Source organism: Hyla sarda, unplaced genomic scaffold (assembly GCF_029499605.1).
Source record: "Hyla sarda isolate aHylSar1 unplaced genomic scaffold, aHylSar1.hap1 scaffold_1088, whole genome shotgun sequence".
NCBI lineage: Eukaryota > Metazoa > Chordata > Amphibia > Anura > Hylidae > Hyla > Hyla sarda.
The window spans coordinates 98,312-123,213 of NW_026607708.1; the positions used below are offsets into that span (position 1 = coordinate 98,312).

General features: G+C 46.3%; 10 non-coding genes and 2 pseudogenes across 10 annotated transcripts; all 12 read left to right on the forward strand.

Annotated features, from left to right (window-relative positions):
* The first annotated feature begins 1,057 nt into the window (after window positions 1-1,057).
* LOC130300577 (U2 spliceosomal RNA) lies at window positions 1,058-1,248 on the forward strand. Its single transcript, XR_008851417.1, has one exon. It is a non-coding gene; the product is annotated as a U2 spliceosomal RNA (small nuclear RNA).
* A 2,101-nt stretch (window positions 1,249-3,349) lies between these two features.
* LOC130300578 (U2 spliceosomal RNA) lies at window positions 3,350-3,540 on the forward strand. The gene has a single exon (XR_008851418.1). It is a non-coding gene; the product is annotated as a U2 spliceosomal RNA (small nuclear RNA).
* Window positions 3,541-5,627: 2,087 nt separating this feature from the next.
* Window positions 5,628-5,818, forward strand: LOC130300579 (U2 spliceosomal RNA). Its single transcript, XR_008851419.1, has one exon. It is a non-coding gene; the product is annotated as a U2 spliceosomal RNA (small nuclear RNA).
* Window positions 5,819-7,897: 2,079 nt separating this feature from the next.
* On the forward strand, window positions 7,898-8,088 carry LOC130300580 (U2 spliceosomal RNA). Its single transcript, XR_008851420.1, has one exon. It is a non-coding gene; the product is annotated as a U2 spliceosomal RNA (small nuclear RNA).
* A 2,073-nt stretch (window positions 8,089-10,161) lies between these two features.
* On the forward strand, window positions 10,162-10,352 carry LOC130300581 (U2 spliceosomal RNA). The gene has a single exon (XR_008851421.1). It is a non-coding gene; the product is annotated as a U2 spliceosomal RNA (small nuclear RNA).
* Window positions 10,353-12,440: 2,088 nt separating this feature from the next.
* LOC130300582 (U2 spliceosomal RNA) lies at window positions 12,441-12,631 on the forward strand. The gene has a single exon (XR_008851422.1). It is a non-coding gene; the product is annotated as a U2 spliceosomal RNA (small nuclear RNA).
* A 2,066-nt stretch (window positions 12,632-14,697) lies between these two features.
* Window positions 14,698-14,857, forward strand: LOC130300541 (U2 spliceosomal RNA; annotated as a pseudogene).
* A 693-nt stretch (window positions 14,858-15,550) lies between these two features.
* On the forward strand, window positions 15,551-15,730 carry LOC130300592 (U2 spliceosomal RNA; annotated as a pseudogene).
* Window positions 15,731-17,812: 2,082 nt separating this feature from the next.
* On the forward strand, window positions 17,813-18,003 carry LOC130300583 (U2 spliceosomal RNA). The gene has a single exon (XR_008851423.1). It is a non-coding gene; the product is annotated as a U2 spliceosomal RNA (small nuclear RNA).
* A 2,075-nt stretch (window positions 18,004-20,078) lies between these two features.
* On the forward strand, window positions 20,079-20,269 carry LOC130300584 (U2 spliceosomal RNA). The gene has a single exon (XR_008851424.1). It is a non-coding gene; the product is annotated as a U2 spliceosomal RNA (small nuclear RNA).
* A 2,084-nt stretch (window positions 20,270-22,353) lies between these two features.
* LOC130300585 (U2 spliceosomal RNA) lies at window positions 22,354-22,544 on the forward strand. The gene has a single exon (XR_008851425.1). It is a non-coding gene; the product is annotated as a U2 spliceosomal RNA (small nuclear RNA).
* Window positions 22,545-24,630: 2,086 nt separating this feature from the next.
* LOC130300587 (U2 spliceosomal RNA) lies at window positions 24,631-24,821 on the forward strand. Its single transcript, XR_008851427.1, has one exon. It is a non-coding gene; the product is annotated as a U2 spliceosomal RNA (small nuclear RNA).
* The last annotated feature ends 81 nt before the right edge of the window (window positions 24,822-24,902 follow it).

Sequence of the window (24,902 nt, forward strand, 5' to 3'; positions counted from 1 at the left end):
AAAAAAAAGAAAGAAAAAGAAGAATAATACGCCCAGAAAAGAGGCGAAAAGGAGGAAAAACGTAAAAAAACGTGAAAAAAAAGTAAGAGGAAGAGAAGGGAAAAAAAGGTGGAAATGGGTTTAAAAGTGATTTCGGCGGAGAAATATATATATATATATATATATATATATATATATATATATACGCGCACACACACACATATATATAAACGTATTCTCCGTTGAGATATTGCAGCCGCTGCTGTGTCCAGGCCCAGGAGCCTTAGCACTGTGCTGTGATGTCACTCAATACCACTGACATCACTAGGTGTAAACAACATCTCTCCTTTGCTGTGTATGTGACTATGGAGCTGTTTGGTGATGTCGTCTATTATGGCCTTGATAGAAGCAAGAGGAGATTGTTGCATCCATCTAGAACCCTCAGAACTACAGTGCTATGATGTCACTCACTTCCACAGGCCTTGCAGAGTGTAAACAACAACAACCCAGCTTTGTTGTGTATGTAACCATAGGGATTTGTGATGTCACCTAGAACCTTCACAGCAGCGACAGCTTTATGAGGAGCATCAGCACTGCTCTGCCTGAGCAGAACCATCACCGCCATAGGTTGTCAAATAACCCGGGTTTAACCCACACAGGTAAGTCCAATGGGGTGCAGGCATGTCCTCTATGCTTACAGCTTCCCGTGGGTGTTGGTTTGATACCGTTTGGGGACAGCCAAGGAGGCATCTGCAGGCAACAAAGGTAGGTGTGTGCTTGTGTGTGTGTTTCCTATGCAGATCCTAAGCCCAGTGTCACATGCAAGTAGGAGAAGTAAGAAGGGTTCCTGGCAAATCCGGGTTATGGATTGCATTTAAAAAGGCCCCGTGGGAGTGCAATGGGCCCCTGTCTTGCTGCTTAGCAATAATGGTATGGGTTTAGGTTCTGCTGTGTGTACTGGTGGTTGACTGCCCCCCAGCCCAGAGTGTGCATGGAAAATTGTCTGGCAGCCTCCCTGACAGCAAGCAGTGATAGTGCCCATGAAGGGGACCTTGTTGGGCCCGCCCCTTTCACGGTTATCGCTTCTCGGCCTTTTGGCTAAGATCAAGTGTAGTATCTGTTCTTATCAGTTTAATATCTGATACGTCCCCTATCTGGGGACCATATATTAAATGGATTTTTGAGAACGGGGGCCGATTTCGAAGCTTGCTTCCGTCGCCCTATGCATTGACCCGATATGGCAGTATCTTCGGGTACAGTGCACCACCCCCTTACAGGGTTAAAAAGAAAGATTCCTACTTTCATTGCTACCTGCTTGCTGGCTAGCCAGCTAGCCAGCCCTGTGGGCCTTGCTGCTGCTGCTGCTGCAGCCAAAAAACAAAAGGTGGTGCTGCTGCTGCTTCTGCTTCTGCTTGTGTCTGGCCGCTGTTGGAGCGTCCAGGCACAGGACTTCTGCTGCTGCTGACTAAATGGCCTCCTTAATTGGATCATTTGAGTAGCCAGCACACCTGTGCAGGTAGGGCATGACATGATAGGCAGCTGCCTTGATAGCGGGTGGGTGCTGAATGTTCCTAATTGACAAAATAAGATTAATGCTTATGAAGAAATATAAAATCTCATCCCTTCCCCAATATCGCGCCACACCCCTACCCCTTAATTCCCTGGTTGAACTTGATGGACATATGTCTTTTTTCGACCGTACTAACTATGTAACTATGTAACATAACATGGGGGGGGGGGGGTCTCCTGGCTGTTCACACAGGTGTGTCATTGCTGTACATTGACCATGCATTGCTTCTGTGGTATTGCAAAGGCAAAGACAAATGCTTCCAGCCATCCATTGCACTAATGGATTGGTCATCAGCTGGCTGTCTATGTCCCGCATCAATATAGACCAAAGTACAGAGGGTTAGGCTATGCTATTGTGCACCTACCTGATGCATCAGAAGGTGCGAGGCCCTTGCTAAATTCTGTGCACAGACTTTGAGATCTATGCTTTAGACTGTATCTAAACCTGCTCCAACATGGACTGACATTCTGGCCTACTTTCAGCCGATGCGACTTGTCTGTCGCTGAACAGTCGCTTTTTATGTATTCAGCACCTATGTATAATGTTGTAAAAATGCTCTAGAAGCTAAAGTCGCAGAAATGTCACACATATTTGGCCTGCAACTTTCTGTGCGACAAATTCAGACAGGAAAAATCAGTATAAATCCTTAGAAAATTATCCCCCAGTGTCTCCATCTGCTGGCGGTATTGAATAAGCATTGCTGCACTGATGGGGTATGCATTAGACGAAAAAAAAGAAGAAAAAGAAGAATAATACGCCCAGAAAAGAGGCGAAAAGGAGAAAAACGTAAAAAAACGTGAAAAAAAAGTAAGAGGAAGAGAAGGGAAAAAAAGGTGGAAATGGGTTTAAAAGTGATTTCGGCGGAGAAATATATATATATATATATATATATATATATATATATATATATATATATATATATATATACGCGCACACACACACATATATATAAACGTATTCTCCGTTGAGATATTGCAGCCGCTGCTGTGTCCAGGCCCAGGAGCCTTAGCACTGTGCTGTGATGTCACTCAATACCACTGACATCACTAGGTGTAAACAACATCTCTCCTTTGCTGTGTATGTGACTATGGAGCTGTTTGGTGATGTCGTCTATTATGGCCTTCATAGAAGCAACAGGAGATTGTTGCATCCATCTAGAACCCTCAGAACTACAGTGCTATGATGTCACTCACTTCCACAGGCCTTGCAGAGTGTAAACAACAACAACCCAGCTTTGTTGTGTATGTAACCATAGGGATTTGTGATGTCACCTAGAACCTTCACAGCAGCGACAGCTTTATGAGGAGCATCAGCACTGCTCTGCCTGAGCAGAACCATCACCGCCATAGGTTGTCAAATAACCCGGGTTTAACCCACACAGGTAAGTCCAATGGGGTGCAGGCATGTCCTCTATGCTTACAGCTTCCCGTGGGTGTTGGTTTGATACCGTTTGGGGACAGCCAAGGAGGCATCTGCAGGCAACAAAGGTAGGTGTGTGCTTGTGTGTGTGTTTCCTATGCAGATCCTAAGCCCAGTGTCACATGCAAGTAGGAGGAGTAAGAAGGGTTCCTGGCAAATCCGGGTTATGGATTGCATTTAAAAAGGCCCCGTGGGAGTGCAATGGGCACCTGTCTTGCTGCTTAGCAATAATGGTATGGGTTTAGGTTCTGCTGTGTGTACTGGTGGTTGACTGCCCCCCAGCCCAGAGTGTGCATGGAAAATTGTCTGGCAGCCTCCCTGACAGCAAGCAGTGATAGTGCCCATGAAGGGGACCTTGTTGGGCCCGCCCCTTTCACGGTTATCGCTTCTCGGCCTTTTGGCTAAGATCAAGTGTAGTATCTGTTCTTATCAGTTTAATATCTGATACGTCCCCTATCTGGGGACCATATATTAAATGGATTTTTGAGAACGGGGGCCGATTTCGAAGCTTGCTTCCGTCGCCCTATGCATTGACCCGATATGGCAGTATCTTCGGGTACAGTGCACCACCCCCTTACAGGGTTAAAAAGAAAGATTCCTACTTTCATTGCTACCTGCTTGCTGGCTAGCCAGCTAGCCAGCCCTGTGGGCCTTGCTGCTGCTGCTGCTGCAGCCAAAAAACAAAAGGTGGTGCTGCTGCTGCTTCTGCTTCTGCTTGTGTCTGGCCGCTGTTGGAGCGTCCAGGCACAGGACTTCTGCTGCTGCTGACTAAATGGCCTCCTTAATTGGATCATTTGAGTAGCCAGCACACCTGTGCAGGTAGGGCATGACATGATAGGCAGCTGCCTTGATAGCGGGTGGGTGCTGAATGTTCCTAATTGACAAAATAAGATTAATGCTTATGAAGAAATATAAAATCTCATCCCTTCCCCAATATCGCGCCACACCCCTACCCCTTAATTCCCTGGTTGAACTTGATGGACATATGTCTTTTTTCGACCGTACTAACTATGTAACTATGTAACATAACATGGGGGGGGGGGGGTCTCCTGGCTGTTCACACAGGTGTGTCATTGCTGTACATTGACCATGCATTGCTTCTGTGGTATTGCAAAGGCAAAGACAAATGCTTCCAGCCATCCATTGCACTAATGGATTGGTCATCAGCTGGCTGTCTATGTCCCGCATCAATATAGACCAAAGTACAGAGGGTTAGGCTATGCTATTGTGCACCTACCTGATGCATCAGAAGGTGCGAGGCCCTTGCTAAATTCTGTGCACAGACTTTGAGATCTATGCTTTAGACTGTATCTAAACCTGCTCCAACATGGACTGACATTCTGGCCTACTTTCAGCCGATGCGACTTGTCTGTCGCTGAACAGTCGCTTTTTATGTATTCAGCACCTATGTATAATGTTGTAAAAATGCTCTAGAAGCTAAAGTCGCAGAAATGTCACACATATTTGGCCTGCAACTTTCTGTGCGACAAATTCAGACAGGAAAAATCAGTATAAATCCTTAGAAAATTATCCCCCAGTGTCTCCATCTGCTGGCGGTATTGAATAAGCATTGCTGCACTGATGGGGTATGCATTAGACGAAAAAAAAGAAGAAAAAGAAGAATAATACGCCCAGAAAAGAGGCGAAAAGGAGAAAAACGTAAAAAAACGTGAAAAAAAAGTAAGAGGAAGAGAAGGGAAAAAAAGGTGGAAATGGGTTTAAAAGTGATTTCGGCGGAGAAATATATATATATATATATATATATATATATATATATATATATATACGCGCACACACACACATATATATAAACGTATTCTCCGTTGAGATATTGCAGCCGCTGCTGTGTCCAGGCCCAGGAGCCTTAGCACTGTGCTGTGATGTCACTCAATACCACTGACATCACTAGGTGTAAACAACATCTCTCCTTTGCTGTGTATGTGACTATGGAGCTGTTTGGTGATGTCGTCTATTATGGCCTTCATAGAAGCAACAGGAGATTGTTGCATCCATCTAGAACCCTCAGAACTACAGTGCTATGATGTCACTCACTTCCACAGGCCTTGCAGAGTGTAAACAACAACAACCCAGCTTTGTTGTGTATGTAACCATAGGGATTTGTGATGTCACCTAGAACCTTCACAGCAGCGACAGCTTTATGAGGAGCATCAGCACTGCTCTGCCTGAGCAGAACCATCACCGCCATAGGTTGTCAAATAACCCGGGTTTAACCCACACAGGTAAGTCCAATGGGGTGCAGGCATGTCCTCTATGCTTACAGCTTCCCGTGGGTGTTGGTTTGATACCGTTTGGGGACAGCCAAGGAGGCATCTGCAGGCAACAAAGGTAGGTGTGTGCTTGTGTGTGTGTTTCCTATGCAGATCCTAAGCCCAGTGTCACATGCAAGTAGGAGGAGTAAGAAGGGTTCCTGGCAAATCCGGGTTATGGATTGCATTTAAAAAGGCCCCGTGGGAGTGCAATGGGCCCCTGTCTTGCTGCTTAGCAATAATGGTATGGGTTTAGGTTCTGCTGTGTGTACTGGTGGTTGACTGCCCCCCAGCCCAGAGTGTGCATGGAAAATTGTCTGGCAGCCTCCCTGACAGCAAGCAGTGATAGTGCCCATGAAGGGGACCTTGTTGGGCCCGCCCCTTTCACGGTTATCGCTTCTCGGCCTTTTGGCTAAGATCAAGTGTAGTATCTGTTCTTATCAGTTTAATATCTGATACGTCCCCTATCTGGGGACCATATATTAAATGGATTTTTGAGAACGGGGGCCGATTTCGAAGCTTGCTTCCGTCGCCCTATGCATTGACCCGATATGGCAGTATCTTCGGGTACAGTGCACCACCCCCTTACAGGGTTAAAAAGAAAGATTCCTACTTTCATTGCTACCTGCTTGCTGGCTAGCCAGCTAGCCAGCCCTGTGGGCCTTGCTGCTGCTGCAGCCAAAAAACAAAAGGTGGTGCTGCTGCTGCTTCTGCTTCTGCTTGTGTCTGGCCGCTGTTGGAGCGTCCAGGCACAGGACTTCTGCTGCTGCTGACTAAATGGCCTCCTTAATTGGATCATTTGAGTAGCCAGCACACCTGTGCAGGTAGGGCATGACATGATAGGCAGCTGCCTTGATAGCGGGTGGGTGCTGAATGTTCCTAATTGACAAAATAAGATTAATGCTTATGAAGAAATATAAAATCTCATCCCTTCCCCAATATCGCGGCACACCCCTACCCCTTAATTCCCTGGTTGAACTTGATGGACATATGTCTTTTTTCGACCGTACTAACTATGTAACTATGTAACATAACATGGGGGGGGGGGTCTCCTGGCTGTTCACACAGGTGTGTCATTGCTGTACATTGACCATGCATTGCTTCTGTGGTATTGCAAAGGCAAAGACAAATGCTTCCAGCCATCCATTGCACTAATGGATTGGTCATCAGCTGGCTGTCTATGTCCCGCATCAATATAGACCAAAGTACAGAGGGTTAGGCTATGCTATTGTGCACCTACCTGATGCATCAGAAGGTGCGAGGCCCTTGCTAAATTCTGTGCACAGACTTTGAGATCTATGCTTTAGACTGTATCTAAACCTGCTCCAACATGGACTGACATTCTGGCCTACTTTCAGCCGATGCGACTTGTCTGTCGCTGAACAGTCGCTTTTTATGTATTCAGCACCTATGTATAATGTTGTAAAAATGCTCTAGAAGCTAAAGTCGCAGAAATGTCACACATATTTGGCCTGCAACTTTCTGTGCGACAAATTCAGACAGGAAAAATCAGTATAAATCCTTAGAAAATTATCCCCCAGTGTCTCCATCTGCTGGCGGTATTGAATAAGCATTGCTGCACTGATGGGGTATGCATTAGACGAAAAAAAAGAAGAAAAAGAAGAATAATACGCCCAGAAAAGAGGCGAAAAGGAGAAAAACGTAAAAAAACGTGAAAAAAAAGTAAGAGGAAGAGAAGGGAAAAAAAGGTGGAAATGGGTTTAAAAGTGATTTCGGCGGAGAAATATATATATATATATATATATATATATATATATATATATATATACGCGCACACACACACATATATATAAACGTATTCTCCGTTGAGATATTGCAGCCGCTGCTGTGTCCAGGCCCAGGAGCCTTAGCACTGTGCTGTGATGTCACTCAATACCACTGACATCACTAGGTGTAAACAACATCTCTCCTTTGCTGTGTATGTGACTATGGAGCTGTTTGGTGATGTCGTCTATTATGGCCTTCATAGAAGCAACAGGAGATTGTTGCATCCATCTAGAACCCTCAGAACTACAGTGCTATGATGTCACTCACTTCCACAGGCCTTGCAGAGTGTAAACAACAACAACCCAGCTTTGTTGTGTATGTAACCATAGGGATTTGTGATGTCACCTAGAACCTTCACAGCAGCGACAGCTTTATGAGGAGCATCAGCACTGCTCTGCCTGAGCAGAACCATCACCGCCATAGGTTGTCAAATAACCCGGGTTTAACCCACACAGGTAAGTCCAATGGGGTGCAGGCATGTCCTCTATGCTTACAGCTTCCCGTGGGTGTTGGTTTGATACCGTTTGGGGACAGCCAAGGAGGCATCTGCAGGCAACAAAGGTAGGTGTGTGCTTGTGTGTGTGTTTCCTATGCAGATCCTAAGCCCAGTGTCACATGCAAGTAGGAGGAGTAAGAAGGGTTCCTGGCAAATCCGGGTTATGGATTGCATTTAAAAAGGCCCCGTGGGAGTGCAATGGGCCCCTGTCTTGCTGCTTAGCAATAATGGTATGGGTTTAGGTTCTGCTGTGTGTACTGGTGGTTGACTGCCCCCCAGCCCAGAGTGTGCATGGAAAATTGTCTGGCAGCCTCCCTGACAGCAAGCAGTGATAGTGCCCATGAAGGGGACCTTGTTGGGCCCGCCCCTTTCACGGTTATCGCTTCTCGGCCTTTTGGCTAAGATCAAGTGTAGTATCTGTTCTTATCAGTTTAATATCTGATACGTCCCCTATCTGGGGACCATATATTAAATGGATTTTTGAGAACGGGGGCCGATTTCGAAGCTTGCTTCCGTCGCCCTATGCATTGACCCGATATGGCAGTATCTTCGGGTACAGTGCACCACCCCCTTACAGGGTTAAAAAGAAAGATTCCTACTTTCATTGCTACCTGCTTGCTGGCTAGCCAGCTAGCCAGCCCTGTGGGCCTTGCTGCTGCTGCAGCCAAAAAACAAAAGGTGGTGCTGCTGCTGCTTCTGCTTCTGCTTGTGTCTGGCCGCTGTTGGAGCGTCCAGGCACAGGACTTCTGCTGCTGCTGACTAAATGGCCTCCTTAATTGGATCATTTGAGTAGCCAGCACACCTGTGCAGGTAGGGCATGACATGATAGGCAGCTGCCTTGATAGCGGGTGGGTGCTGAATGTTCCTAATTGACAAAATAAGATTAATGCTTATGAAGAAATATAAAATCTCATCCCTTCCCCAATATCGCGCCACACCCCTACCCCTTAATTCCCTGGTTGAACTTGATGGACATATGTCTTTTTTCGACCGTACTAACTATGTAACTATGTAACATAACATGGGGGGGGGGGGTCTCCTGGCTGTTCACACAGGTGTGTCATTGCTGTACATTGACCATGCATTGCTTCTGTGGTATTGCAAAGGCAAAGACAAATGCTTCCAGCCATCCATTGCTGCACTAATGGATTGGTCATCAGCTGGCTGTCTATGTCCCGCATCAATATAGACCAAAGTACAGAGGGTTAGGCTATGCTATTGTGCACCTACCTGATGCATCAGAAGGTGCGAGGCCCTTGCTAAATTCTGTGCACAGACTTTGAGATCTATGCTTTAGACTGTATCTAAACCTGCTCCAACATGGACTGACATTCTGGCCTACTTTCAGCCGATGCGACTTGTCTGTCGCTGAACAGTCGCTTTTTATGTATTCAGCACCTATGTATAATGTTGTAAAAATGCTCTAGAAGCTAAAGTCGCAGAAATGTCACACATATTTGGCCTGCAACTTTCTGTGCGACAAATTCAGACAGGAAAAATCAGTATAAATCCTTAGAAAATTATCCCCCAGTGTCTCCATCTGCTGGCGGTATTGAATAAGCATTGCTGCACTGATGGGGTATGCATTAGACGAAAAAAAAGAAGAAAAAGAAGAATAATACGCCCAGAAAAGAGGCGAAAAGGAGAAAAACGTTAAAAAACGTGAAAAAAAAGTAAGAGGAAGAGAAGGGAAAAAAAGGTGGAAATGGGTTTAAAAGTGATTTCGGCGGAGAAATATATATATATATATATATATATATATATATATACGCGCACACACACACATATATATAAACGTATTCTCCGTTGAGATATTGCAGCCGCTGCTGTGTCCAGGCCCAGGAGCCTTAGCACTGTGCTGTGATGTCACTCAATACCACTGACATCACTAGGTGTAAACAACATCTCTCCTTTGCTGTGTATGTGACTATGGAGCTGTTTGGTGATGTCGTCTATTATGGCCTTCATAGAAGCAACAGGAGATTGTTGCATCCATCTAGAACCCTCAGAACTACAGTGCTATGATGTCACTCACTTCCACAGGCCTTGCAGAGTGTAAACAACAACAACCCAGCTTTGTTGTGTATGTAACCATAGGGATTTGTGATGTCACCTAGAACCTTCACAGCAGCGACAGCTTTATGAGGAGCATCAGCACTGCTCTGCCTGAGCAGAACCATCACCGCCATAGGTTGTCAAATAACCCGGGTTTAACCCACACAGGTAAGTCCAATGGGGTGCAGGCATGTCCTCTATGCTTACAGCTTCCCGTGGGTGTTGGTTTGATACCGTTTGGGGACAGCCAAGGAGGCATCTGCAGGCAACAAAGGTAGGTGTGTGCTTGTGTGTGTGTTTCCTATGCAGATCCTAAGCCCAGTGTCACATGCAAGTAGGAGGAGTAAGAAGGGTTCCTGGCAAATCCGGGTTATGGATTGCATTTAAAAAGGCCCCGTGGGAGTGCAATGGGCCCCTGTCTTGCTGCTTAGCAATAATGGTATGGGTTTAGGTTCTGCTGTGTGTACTGGTGGTTGACTGCCCCCCAGCCCAGAGTGTGCATGGAAAATTGTCTGGCAGCCTCCCTGACAGCAAGCAGTGATAGTGCCCATGAAGGGGACCTTGTTGGGCCCGCCCCTTTCACGGTTATCGCTTCTCGGCCTTTTGGCTAAGATCAAGTGTAGTATCTGTTCTTATCAGTTTAATATCTGATACGTCCCCTATCTGGGGACCATATATTAAATGGATTTTTGAGAACGGGGGCCGATTTCGAAGCTTGCTTCCGTCGCCCTATGCATTGACCCGATATGGCAGTATCTTCGGGTACAGTGCACCACCCCCTTACAGGGTTAAAAAGAAAGATTCCTACTTTCATTGCTACCTGCTTGCTGGCTAGCCAGCTAGCCAGCCCTGTGGGCCTTGCTGCTGCTGCTGCTGCAGCCAAAAAAACAAAAGGTGGTGCTGCTGCTGCTTCTGCTTCTGCTTGTGTCTGGCCGCTGTTGGAGCGTCCAGGCACAGGACTTCTGCTGCTGCTGACTAAATGGCCTCCTTAATTGGATCATTTGAGTAGCCAGCACACCTGTGCAGGTAGGGCATGACATGATAGGCAGCTGCCTTGATAGCGGGTGGGTGCTGAATGTTCCTAATTGACAAAATAAGATTAATGCTTATGAAGAAATATAAAATCTCATCCCTTCCCCAATATCGCGCCACACCCCTACCCCTTAATTCCCTGGTTGAACTTGATGGACATATGTCTTTTTTCGACCGTACTAACTATGTAACTATGTAACATAACATGGGGGGGGGGGGGTCTCCTGGCTGTTCACACAGGTGTGTCATTGCTGTACATTGACCATGCATTGCTTCTGTGGTATTGCAAAGGCAAAGACAAATGCTTCCAGCCATCCATTGCACTAATGGATTGGTCATCAGCTGGCTGTCTATGTCCCGCATCAATATAGACCAAAGTACAGAGGGTTAGGCTATGCTATTGTGCACCTACCTGATGCATCAGAAGGTGCGAGGCCCTTGCTAAATTCTGTGCACAGACTTTGAGATCTATGCTTTAGACTGTATCTAAACCTGCTCCAACATGGACTGACATTCTGGCCTACTTTCAGCCGATGCGACTTGTCTGTCGCTGAACAGTCGCTTTTTATGTATTCAGCACCTATGTATAATGTTGTAAAAATGCTCTAGAAGCTAAAGTCGCAGAAATGTCACACATATTTGGCCTGCAACTTTCTGTGCGACAAATTCAGACAGGAAAAATCAGTATAAATCCTTAGAAAATTATCCCCCAGTGTCTCCATCTGCTGGCGGTATTGAATAAGCATTGCTGCACTGATGGGGTATGCATTAGACGAAAAAAAAGAAGAAAAAGAAGAATAATACGCCCAGAAAAGAGGCGAAAAGGAGAAAAACGTAAAAAAACGTGAAAAAAAAGTAAGAGGAAGAGAAGGGAAAAAAAGGTGGAAATGGGTTTAAAAGCGATTTCGGCGGAGAAATATATATATATATATATATATATATATATATATATATATATATACGCGCACACACACACATATATATAAACGTATTCTCCGTTGAGATATTGCAGCCGCTGCTGTGTCCAGGCCCAGGAGCCTTAGCACTGTGCTGTGATGTCACTCAATACCACTGACATCACTAGGTGTAAACAACATCTCTCCTTTGCTGTGTATGTGACTATGGAGCTGTTTGGTGATGTCGTCTATTATGGCCTTCATAGAAGCAACAGGAGATTGTTGCATCCATCTAGAACCCTCAGAACTACAGTGCTATGATGTCACTCACTTCCACAGGCCTTGCAGAGTGTAAACAACAACAACCCAGCTTTGTTGTGTATGTAACCATAGGGATTTGTGATGTCACCTAGAACCTTCACAGCAGCGACAGCTTTATGAGGAGCATCAGCACTGCTCTGCCTGAGCAGAACCATCACCGCCATAGGTTGTCAAATAACCCGGGTTTAACCCACACAGGTAAGTCCAATGGGGTGCAGGCATGTCCTCTATGCTTACAGCTTCCCGTGGGTGTTGGTTTGATACCGTTTGGGGACAGCCAAGGAGGCATCTGCAGGCAACAAAGGTAGGTGTGTGCTTGTGTGTGTGTTTCCTATGCAGATCCTAAGCCCAGTGTCACATGCAAGTAGGAGGAGTAAGAAGGGTTCCTGGCAAATCCGGGTTATGGATTGCATTTAAAAAGGCCCCGTGGGAGTGCAATGGGCCCCTGTCTTGCTGCTTAGCAATAATGGTATGGGTTTAGGTTCTGCTGTGTGTACTGGTGGTTGACTGCCCCCCAGCCCAGAGTGTGCATGGAAAATTGTCTGGCAGCCTCCCTGACAGCAAGCAGTGATAGTGCCCATGAAGGGGACCTTGTTGGGCCCGCCCCTTTCACGGTTATCGCTTCTCGGCCTTTTGGCTAAGATCAAGTGTAGTATCTGTTCTTATCAGTTTAATATCTGATACGTCCCCTATCTGGGGACCATATATTAAATGGATTTTTGAGAACGGGGGCCGATTTCGAAGCTTGCTTCCGTCGCCCTATGCATTGACCCGATATGGCAGTATCTTCGGGTACAGTGCACCACCCCCTTACAGGGTTAAAAAGAAAGATTCCTACTTTCATTGCTACCTGCTTGCTGGCTAGCCAGCTAGCCAGCCCTGTGGGCCTTGCTGCTGCTGCTGCTGCAGCCAAAAAACAAAAGGTGGTGCTGCTGCTGCTTCTGCTTCTGCTTGTGTCTGGCCGCTGTTGGAGCGTCCAGGCACAGGACTTCTGCTGCTGCTGACTAAATGGCCTCCTTAATTGGATCATTTGAGTAGCCAGCACACCTGTGCAGGTAGGGCATGACATGATAGGCAGCTGCCTTGATAGCGGGTGGGTGCTGAATGTTCCTAATTGACAAAATAAGATTAATGCTTATGAAGAAATATAAAATCTCATCCCTTCCCCAATATCGCGCCACACCCCTACCCCTTAATTCCCTGGTTGAACTTGATGGACATATGTCTTTTTTCGACCGTACTAACTATGTAACTATGTAACATAACATGGGGGGGGGGGGGGTCTCCTGGCTGTTCACACAGGTGTGTCATTGCTGTACATTGACCATGCATTGCTTCTGTGGTATTGCAAAGGCAAAGACAAATGCTTCCAGCCATCCATTGCACTAATGGATTGGTCATCAGCTGGCTGTCTATGTCCCGCATCAATATAGACCAAAGTACAGAGGGTTAGGCTATGCTATTGTGCACCTACCTGATGCATCAGAAGGTGCGAGGCCCTTGCTAAATTCTGTGCACAGACTTTGAGATCTATGCTTTAGACTGTATCTAAACCTGCTCCAACATGGACTGACATTCTGGCCTACTTTCAGCCGATGCGACTTGTCTGTCGCTGAACAGTCGCTTTTTATGTATTCAGCACCTATGTATAATGTTGTAAAAATGCTCTAGAAGCTAAAGTCGCAGAAATGTCACACATATTTGGCCTGCAACTTTCTGTGCGACAAATTCAGACAGGAAAAATCAGTATAAATCCTTAGAAAATTATCCCCCAGTGTCTCCATCTGCTGGCGGTATTGAATAAGCATTGCTGCACTGATGGGGTATGCATTAGACGAAAAAAAAGAAGAAAAAGAAGAATAATACGCCCAGAAAAGAGGCGAAAAGGAGAAAAACGTAAAAAAACGTGAAAAAAAAGTAAGAGGAAGAGAAGGGAAAAAAAGGTGGAAATGGGTTTAAAAGTGATTTCGGCGGAGAAATATATATATATATATATATATACGCGCACACACACACATATATATAAACGTATTCTCCGTTGAGATATTGCAGCCGCTGCTGTGTCCAGGCCCAGGAGCCTTAGCACTGTGCTGTGATGTCACTCAATACCACTGACATCACTAGGTGTAAACAACATCTCTCCTTTGCTGTGTATGTGACTATGGAGCTGTTTGGTGATGTCGTCTATTATGGCCTTCATAGAAGCAACAGGAGATTGTTGCATCCATCTAGAACCCTCAGAACTACAGTGCTATGATGTCACTCACTTCCACAGGCCTTGCAGAGTGTAAACAACAACAACCCAGCTTTGTTGTGTATGTAACCATAGGGATTTGTGATGTCACCTAGAACCTTCACAGCAGCGACAGCTTTATGAGGAGCATCAGCACTGCTCTGCCTGAGCAGAACCATCACCGCCATAGGTTGTCAAATAACCCGGGTTTAACCCACACAGGTAAGTCCAATGGGGTGCAGGCATGTCCTCTATGCTTACAGCTTCCCGTGGGTGTTGGTTTGATACCGTTTGGGGACAGCCAAGGAGGCATCTGCAGGCAACAAAGGTAGGTGTGTGCTTGTGTGTGTGTTTCCTATGCAGATCCTAAGCCCAGTGTCACATGCAAGTAGGAGGAGTAAGAAGGGTTCCTGGCAAATCCGGGTTATGGATTGCATTTAAAAAGGCCCCGTGGGAGTGCAATGGGCCCCTGTCTTGCTGCTTAGCAATAATGGTATGGGTTTAGGTTCTGCTGTGTGTACTGGTGGTTGACTGCCCCCCAGCCCAGAGTGTGCATGGAAAATTGTCTGGCAGCCTCCCTGACAGCAAGCAGTGATAGTGCCCATGAAGGGGACCTTGTTGGGCCCGCCCCTTTCACGGTTATCGCTTCTCGGCCTTTTGGCTAAGATCAAGTGTAGTATCTGTTCTTATCAGTTTTCATGCTGGTGGGGATGGGTGCTGCATGGAGGATGCAGGTGTACCAGGGCTTTCCGGGGCTGGTTCTGAGGAATCAGCTCGACGGCTGCCCCGATGTGACCTGTTCCCTCCGGGTCTCGCCATGAGGCTGAGAGGGTCTAGAGCCGAGGTACTTTTGTGCCTCGGGGAGTGGTGACCCCGAGGTGCCGAAACTCACTGGGAGAATAGACTCACTGAGTTGAAGCACGGGCACCATAATCTCTTCACCTTGTGGCACTCACCTCTTGATTCCCGGCCTTCTGGCTAGGATCAGAGAAATTTTTATAGATCCGGCCGGATGTCCGGGCAGTATATCTGCACACATTCACTTATTTATTTCTTTTTTGTCTCACTGTGTCACTTTTTGCGTGTTGTGTGTTCACAGGATTTGTCAGGATGCGGTAGCCCTTCTGGGTGTCCCTCCTGGCGGTCTAGGGGAGGTGTGTGTGGCCATTAGGTTCCGCACCTCCCTGCAAACACCCCGGGTACTCCTGTTTTGGCAGGGTACCTACCGTAATCGGCTCTGCGGGCAGATACCTTGGCTAACGCCAAGGGGGATGCCGGGAGCATTTGTGGTCCCCTAGTAGCTTCGGCGAAAAGGGACATCGAACCTGGAACCTCGCAGGTACCTTTTGGTCCGGAGGCGAAGGGTAAGGTTTGTTGGGGGGCCTCTCTCCTATCGGAGAAGGGCTTGCGATAGACCGCATCCTTTGTGCACGTTTTTTTAGTGTAACACGTTTGCACTTTTTCTTGCACTTTGGGTGAATCGAAAGCACGTTCCTCGGCTTTAGATAAAAAAAAAAAAAATCTGTTCTTATCAGTTTAATATCTGATACGTCCCCTATCTGGGGACCATATATTAAATGGATTTTTGAGAACGGGGGCCGATTTCGAAGCTTGCTTCCGTCGCCCTATGCATTGACCCGATATGGCAGTATCTTCGGGTACAGTGCACCACCCCCTTACAGGGTTAAAAAGAAAGATTCCTACTTTCATTGCTACCTGCTTGCTGGCTAGCCAGCTAGCCAGCCCTGTGGGCCTTGCTGCTGCTGCTGCTGCAGCCAAAAAACAAAAGGTGCTGCTGCTTCTGCTTCTGCTTGTGTCTGGCCGCTGTTGGAGCGTCCAGGCACAGGACTTCTGCTGCTGCTGACTAAATGGCCTCCTTAATTGGATCATTTGAGTAGCCAGCACACCTGTGCAGGTAGGGCATGACATGATAGGCAGCTGCCTTGATAGCGGGTGGGTGCTGAATGTTCCTAATTGACAAAATAAGATTAATGCTTATGAAGAAATATAAAATCTCATCCCTTCCCCAATATCGCGCCACACCCCTACCCCTTAATTCCCTGGTTGAACTTGATGGACATATGTCTTTTTTCGACCGTACTAACTATGTAACTATGTAACATAACATGGGGGGGGGGGGTCTCCTGGCTGTTCACACAGGTGTGTCATTGCTGTACATTGACCATGCATTGCTTCTGTGGTATTGCAAAGGCAAAGACAAATGCTTCCAGCCATCCATTGCACTAATGGATTGGTCATCAGCTGGCTGTCTATGTCCCGCATCAATATAGACCAAAGTACAGAGGGTTAGGCTATGCTATTGTGCACCTACCTGATGCATCAGAAGGTGCGAGGCCCTTGCTAAATTCTGTGCACAGACTTTGAGATCTATGCTTTAGACTGTATCTAAACCTGCTCCAACATGGACTGACATTCTGGCCTACTTTCAGCCGATGCGACTTGTCTGTCGCTGAACAGTCGCTTTTTATGTATTCAGCACCTATGTATAATGTTGTAAAAATGCTCTAGAAGCTAAAGTCGCAGAAATGTCACACATATTTGGCCTGCAACTTTCTGTGCGACAAATTCAGACAGGAAAAATCAGTATAAATCCTTAGAAAATTATCCCCCAGTGTCTCCATCTGCTGGCGGTATTGAATAAGCATTGCTGCACTGATGGGGTATGCATTAGACGAAAAAAAAGAAGAAAAAGAAGAATAATACGCCCAGAAAAGAGGCGAAAAGGAGAAAAACGTAAAAAAACGTGAAAAAAAAGTAAGAGGAAGAGAAGGGAAAAAAAGGTGGAAATGGGTTTAAAAGTGATTTCGGCGGAGAAATATATATATATATATATATATATATATATATATATATATATATATACGCGCACACACACACATATATATAAACGTATTCTCCGTTGAGATATTGCAGCCGCTGCTGTGTCCAGGCCCAGGAGCCTTAGCACTGTGCTGTGATGTCACTCAATACCACTGACATCACTAGGTGTAAACAACATCTCTCCTTTGCTGTGTATGTGACTATGGAGCTGTTTGGTGATGTCGTCTATTATGGCCTTCATAGAAGCAACAGGAGATTGTTGCATCCATCTAGAACCCTCAGAACTACAGTGCTATGATGTCACTCACTTCCACAGGCCTTGCAGAGTGTAAACAACAACAACCCAGCTTTGTTGTGTATGTAACCATAGGGATTTGTGATGTCACCTAGAACCTTCACAGCAGCGACAGCTTTATGAGGAGCATCAGCACTGCTCTGCCTGAGCAGAACCATCACCGCCATAGGTTGTCAAATAACCCGGGTTTAACCCACACAGGTAAGTCCAATGGGGTGCAGGCATGTCCTCTATGCTTACAGCTTCCCGTGGGTGTTGGTTTGATACCGTTTGGGGACAGCCAAGGAGGCATCTGCAGGCAACAAAGGTAGGTGTGTGCTTGTGTGTGTGTTTCCTATGCAGATCCTAAGCCCAGTGTCACATGCAAGTAGGAGGAGTAAGAAGGGTTCCTGGCAAATCCGGGTTATGGATTGCATTTAAAAAGGCCCCGTGGGAGTGCAATGGGCCCCTGTCTTGCTGCTTAGCAATAATGGTATGGGTTTAGGTTCTGCTGTGTGTACTGGTGGTTGACTGCCCCCCAGCCCAGAGTGTGCATGGAAAATTGTCTGGCAGCCTCCCTGACAGCAAGCAGTGATAGTGCCCATGAAGGGGACCTTGTTGGGCCCGCCCCTTTCACGGTTATCGCTTCTCGGCCTTTTGGCTAAGATCAAGTGTAGTATCTGTTCTTATCAGTTTAATATCTGATACGTCCCCTATCTGGGGACCATATATTAAATGGATTTTTGAGAACGGGGGCCGATTTCGAAGCTTGCTTCCGTCGCCCTATGCATTGACCCGATATGGCAGTATCTTCGGGTACAGTGCACCACCCCCTTACAGGGTTAAAAAGAAAGATTCCTACTTTCATTGCTACCTGCTTGCTGGCTAGCCAGCTAGCCAGCCCTGTGGGCCTTGCTGCTGCTGCAGCCAAAAAACAAAAGGTGGTGCTGCTGCTGCTTCTGCTTCTGCTTGTGTCTGGCCGCTGTTGGAGCGTCCAGGCACAGGACTTCTGCTGCTGCTGACTAAATGGCCTCCTTAATTGGATCATTTGAGTAGCCAGCACACCTGTGCAGGTAGGGCATGACATGATAGGCAGCTGCCTTGATAGCGGGTGGGTGCTGAATGTTCCTAATTGACAAAATAAGATTAATGCTTATGAAGAAATATAAAATCTCATCCCTTCCCCAATATCGCGCCACACCCCTACCCCTTAATTCCCTGGTTGAACTTGATGGACATATGTCTTTTTTCGACCGTACTAACTATGTAACTATGTAACATAACATGGGGGGGGGGGGTCTCCTGGCTGTTCACACAGGTGTGTCATTGCTGTACATTGACCATGCATTGCTTCTGTGGTATTGCAAAGGCAAAGACAAATGCTTCCAGCCATCCATTGCACTAATGGATTGGTCATCAGCTGGCTGTCTATGTCCCGCATCAATATAGACCAAAGTACAGAGGGTTAGGCTATGCTATTGTGCACCTACCTGATGCATCAGAAGGTGCGAGGCCCTTGCTAAATTCTGTGCACAGACTTTGAGATCTATGCTTTAGACTGTATCTAAACCTGCTCCAACATGGACTGACATTCTGGCCTACTTTCAGCCGATGCGACTTGTCTGTCGCTGAACAGTCGCTTTTTATGTATTCAGCACCTATGTATAATGTTGTAAAAATGCTCTAGAAGCTAAAGTCGCAGAAATGTCACACATATTTGGCCTGCAACTTTCTGTGCGACAAATTCAGACAGGAAAAATCAGTATAAATCCTTAGAAAATTATCCCCCAGTGTCTCCATCTGCTGGCGGTATTGAATAAGCATTGCTGCACTGATGGGGTATGCATTAGACGAAAAAAAAAGAAGAAAAAGAAGAATAATACGCCCAGAAAAGAGGCGAAAAGGAGAAAAACGTAAAAAAACGTGAAAAAAAAGTAAGAGGAAGAGAAGGGAAAAAAAGGTGGAAATGGGTTTAAAAGTGATTTCGGCGGAGAAATATATATATATATATATATATATATATATATATATATACGCGCACACACACACATATATATAAACGTATTCTCCGTTGAGATATTGCAGCCGCTGCTGTGTCCAGGCCCAGGAGCCTTAGCACTGTGCTGTGATGTCACTCAATACCACTGACATCACTAGGTGTAAACAACATCTCTCCTTTGCTGTGTATGTGACTATGGAGCTGTTTGGTGATGTCGTCTATTATGGCCTTCATAGAAGCAACAGGAGATTGTTGCATCCATCTAGAACCCTCAGAACTACAGTGCTATGATGTCACTCACTTCCACAGGCCTTGCAGAGTGTAAACAACAACAACCCAGCTTTGTTGTGTATGTAACCATAGGGATTTGTGATGTCACCTAGAACCTTCACAGCAGCGACAGCTTTATGAGGAGCATCAGCACTGCTCTGCCTGAGCAGAACCATCACCGCCATAGGTTGTCAAATAACCCGGGTTTAACCCACACAGGTAAGTCCAATGGGGTGCAGGCATGTCCTCTATGCTTACAGCTTCCCGTGGGTGTTGGTTTGATACCGTTTGGGGACAGCCAAGGAGGCATCTGCAGGCAACAAAGGTAGGTGTGTGCTTGTGTGTGTGTTTCCTATGCAGATCCTAAGCCCAGTGTCACATGCAAGTAGGAGGAGTAAGAAGGGTTCCTGGCAAATCCGGGTTATGGATTGCATTTAAAAAGGCCCCGTGGGAGTGCAATGGGCCCCTGTCTTGCTGCTTAGCAATAATGGTATGGGTTTAGGTTCTGCTGTGTGTACTGGTGGTTGACTGCCCCCCAGCCCAGAGTGTGCATGGAAAATTGTCTGGCAGCCTCCCTGACAGCAAGCAGTGATAGTGCCCATGAAGGGGACCTTGTTGGGCCCGCCCCTTTCACGGTTATCGCTTCTCGGCCTTTTGGCTAAGATCAAGTGTAGTATCTGTTCTTATCAGTTTAATATCTGATACGTCCCCTATCTGGGGACCATATATTAAATGGATTTTTGAGAACGGGGGCCGATTTCGAAGCTTGCTTCCGTCGCCCTATGCATTGACCCGATATGGCAGTATCTTCGGGTACAGTGCACCACCCCCTTACAGGGTTAAAAAGAAAGATTCCTACTTTCATTGCTACCTGCTTGCTGGCTAGCCAGCTAGCCAGCCCTGTGGGCCTTGCTGCTGCTGCTGCTGCAGCCAAAAAACAAAAGGTGGTGCTGCTGCTGCTTCTGCTTCTGCTTGTGTCTGGCCGCTGTTGGAGCGTCCAGGCACAGGACTTCTGCTGCTGCTGACTAAATGGCCTCCTTAATTGGATCATTTGAGTAGCCAGCACACCTGTGCAGGTAGGGCATGACATGATAGGCAGCTGCCTTGATAGCGGGTGGGTGCTGAATGTTCCTAATTGACAAAATAAGATTAATGCTTATGAAGAAATATAAAATCTCATCCCTTCCCCAATATCGCGCCACACCCCTACCCCTTAATTCCCTGGTTGAACTTGATGGACATATGTCTTTTTTCGACCGTACTAACTATGTAACTATGTAACATAACATGGGGGGGGGGGGTCTCCTGGCTGTTCACACAGGTGTGTCATTGCTGTACATTGACCATGCATTGCTTCTGTGGTATTGCAAAGGCAAAGACAAATGCTTCCAGCCATCCATTGCACTAATGGATTGGTCATCAGCTGGCTGTCTATGTCCCGCATCAATATAGACCAAAGTACAGAGGGTTAGGCTATGCTATTGTGCACCTACCTGATGCATCAGAAGGTGCGAGGCCCTTGCTAAATTCTGTGCACAGACTTTGAGATCTATGCTTTAGACTGTATCTAAACCTGCTCCAACATGGACTGACATTCTGGCCTACTTTCAGCCGATGCGACTTGTCTGTCGCTGAACAGTCGCTTTTTATGTATTCAGCACCTATGTATAATGTTGTAAAAATGCTCTAGAAGCTAAAGTCGCAGAAATGTCACACATATTTGGCCTGCAACTTTCTGTGCGACAAATTCAGACAGGAAAAATCAGTATAAATCCTTAGAAAATTATCCCCCAGTGTCTCCATCTGCTGGCGGTATTGAATAAGCATTGCTGCACTGATGGGGTATGCATTAGACGAAAAAAAAGAAGAAAAAGAAGAATAATACGCCCAGAAAAGAGGCGAAAAGGAGAAAAACGTAAAAAAACGTGAAAAAAAAGTAAGAGGAAGAGAAGGGAAAAAAAGGTGGAAATGGGTTTAAAAGTGATTTCGGCGGAGAAATATATATATATATATATATATATATATATATATATATATATACGCGCACACACACACATATATATAAACGTATTCTCCGTTGAGATATTGCAGCCGCTGCTGTGTCCAGGCCCAGGAGCCTTAGCACTGTGCTGTGATGTCACTCAATACCACTGACATCACTAGGTGTAAACAACATCTCTCCTTTGCTGTGTATGTGACTATGGAGCTGTTTGGTGATGTCGTCTATTATGGCCTTCATAGAAGCAACAGGAGATTGTTGCATCCATCTAGAACCCTCAGAACTACAGTGCTATGATGTCACTCACTTCCACAGGCCTTGCAGAGTGTAAACAACAACAACCCAGCTTTGTTGTGTATGTAACCATAGGGATTTGTGATGTCACCTAGAACCTTCACAGCAGCGACAGCTTTATGAGGAGCATCAGCACTGCTCTGCCTGAGCAGAACCATCACCGCCATAGGTTGTCAAATAACCCGGGTTTAACCCACACAGGTAAGTCCAATGGGGTGCAGGCATGTCCTCTATGCTTACAGCTTCCCGTGGGTGTTGGTTTGATACCGTTTGGGGACAGCCAAGGAGGCATCTGCAGGCAACAAAGGTAGGTGTGTGCTTGTGTGTGTGTTTCCTATGCAGATCCTAAGCCCAGTGTCACATGCAAGTAGGAGGAGTAAGAAGGGTTCCTGGCAAATCCGGGTTATGGATTGCATTTAGAAAGGCCCCGTGGGAGTGCAATGGGCCCCTGTCTTGCTGCTTAGCAATAATGGTATGGGTTTAGGTTCTGCTGTGTGTACTGGTGGTTGACTGCCCCCCAGCCCAGAGTGTGCATGGAAAATTGTCTGGCAGCCTCCCTGACAGCAAGCAGTGATAGTGCCCATGAAGGGGACCTTGTTGGGCCCGCCCCTTTCACGGTTATCGCTTCTCGGCCTTTTGGCTAAGATCAAGTGTAGTATCTGTTCTTATCAGTTTAATATCTGATACGTCCCCTATCTGGGGACCATATATTAAATGGATTTTTGAGAACGGGGGCCGATTTCGAAGCTTGCTTCCGTCGCCCTATGCATTGACCCGATATGGCAGTATCTTCGGGTACAGTGCACCACCCCCTTACAGGGTTAAAAAGAAAGATTCCTACTTTCATTGCTACCTGCTTGCTGGCTAGCCAGCTAGCCAGCCCTGTGGGCCTTGCTGCTGCTGCTGCTGCAGCCAAAAAACAAAAGGTGGTGCTGCTGCTGCTTCTGCTTCTGCTTGTGTCTGGCCGCTGTTGGAGCGTCCAGGCACAGGACTTCTGCTGCTGCTGACTAAATGGCCTCCTTAATTGGATCATTTGAGTAGCCAGCACACCTGTGCAGGTAGGGCATGACATGATAGGCAGCTGCCTTGATAGCGGGTGGGTGCTGAATGTTCCTAATTGACAAAATAAGATTAATGCTTATGAAGAAATATAAAATCTCATCCCTTCCCCAATATCGCGCCACACCCCTACCCCTTAATTCCCTGGTTGAACTTGATGGACATATGTCTTTTTTCGACCGTACTAACTATGTAACTATGTAACATAACATGGGGGGGGGGGTCTCCTGGCTGTTCACACAGGTGTGTCATTGCTGTACATTGACCATGCATTGCTTCTGTGGTATTGCAAAGGCAAAGACAAATGCTTCCAGCCATCCATTGCACTAATGGATTGGTCATCAGCTGGCTGTCTATGTCCCGCATCAATATAGACCAAAGTACAGAGGGTTAGGCTATGCTATTGTGCACCTACCTGATGCATCAGAAGGTGCGAGGCCCTTGCTAAATTCTGTGCACAGACTTTGAGATCTATGCTTTAGACTGTATCTAAACCTGCTCCAACATGGACTGACATTCTGGCCTACTTTCAGCCGATGCGACTTGTCTGTCGCTGAACAGTCGCTTTTTATGTATTCAGCACCTATGTATAATGTTGTAAAAATGCTCTAGAAGCTAAAGTCGCAGAAATGTCACACATATTTGGCCTGCAACTTTCTGTGCGACAAATTCAGACAGGAAAAATCAGTATAAATCCTTAGAAAATTATCCCCCAGTGTCTCCATCTGCTGGCGGTATTGAATAAGCATTGCTGCACTGATGGGGTATGCATTAGACGAAAAAAAAGAAGAAAAAGAAGAATAATACGCCCAGAAAAGAGGCGAAAAGGAGAAAAACGTAAAAAAAACGTGAAAAAAAAGTAAGAGGAAGAGAAGGGAAAAAAAGGTGGAAATGGGTTTAAAAGTGATTTCGGCGGAGAAATATATATATATATATATATATATATATATATATATATATATATACGCGCACACACACACATATATATAAACGTATTCTCCGTTGAGATATTGCAGCCGCTGCTGTGTCCAGGCCCAGGAGCCTTAGCACTGTGCTGTGATGTCACTCAATACCACTGACATCACTAGGTGTAAACAACATCTCTCCTTTGCTGTGTATGTGACTATGGAGCTGTTTGGTGATGTCGTCTATTATGGCCTTCATAGAAGCAACAGGAGATTGTTGCATCCATCTAGAACCCTCAGAACTACAGTGCTATGATGTCACTCACTTCCACAGGCCTTGCAGAGTGTAAACAACAACAACCCAGCTTTGTTGTGTATGTAACCATAGGGATTTGTGATGTCACCTAGAACCTTCACAGCAGCGACAGCTTTATGAGGAGCATCAGCACTGCTCTGCCTGAGCAGAACCATCACCGCCATAGGTTGTCAAATAACCCGGGTTTAACCCACACAGGTAAGTCCAATGGGGTGCAGGCATGTCCTCTATGCTTACAGCTTCCCGTGGGTGTTGGTTTGATACCGTTTGGGGACAGCCAAGGAGGCATCTGCAGGCAACAAAGGTAGGTGTGTGCTTGTGTGTGTGTTTCCTATGCAGATCCTAAGCCCAGTGTCACATGCAAGTAGGAGGAGTAAGAAGGGTTCCTGGCAAATCCGGGTTATGGATTGCATTTAAAAAGGCCCCGTGGGAGTGCAATGGGCCCCTGTCTTGCTGCTTAGCAATAATGGTATGGGTTTAGGTTCTGCTGTGTGTACTGGTGGTTGACTGCCCCCCAGCCCAGAGTGTGCATGGAAAATTGTCTGGCAGCCTCCCTGACAGCAAGCAGTGATAGTGCCCATGAAGGGGACCTTGTTGGGCCCGCCCCTTTCACGGTTATCGCTTCTCGGCCTTTTGGCTAAGATCAAGTGTAGTATCTGTTCTTATCAGTTTAATATCTGATACGTCCCCTATCTGGGGACCATATATTAAATGGATTTTTGAGAACGGGGGCCGATTTCGAAGCTTGCTTCCGTCGCCCTATGCATTGACCCGATATGGCAGTATCTTCGGGTACAGTGCACCACCCCCTTACAGGGTTAAAAAGAAAGATTCCTACTTTCATTGCTACCTGCTTGCTGGCTAGCCAGCTAGCCAGCCCTGTGGGCCT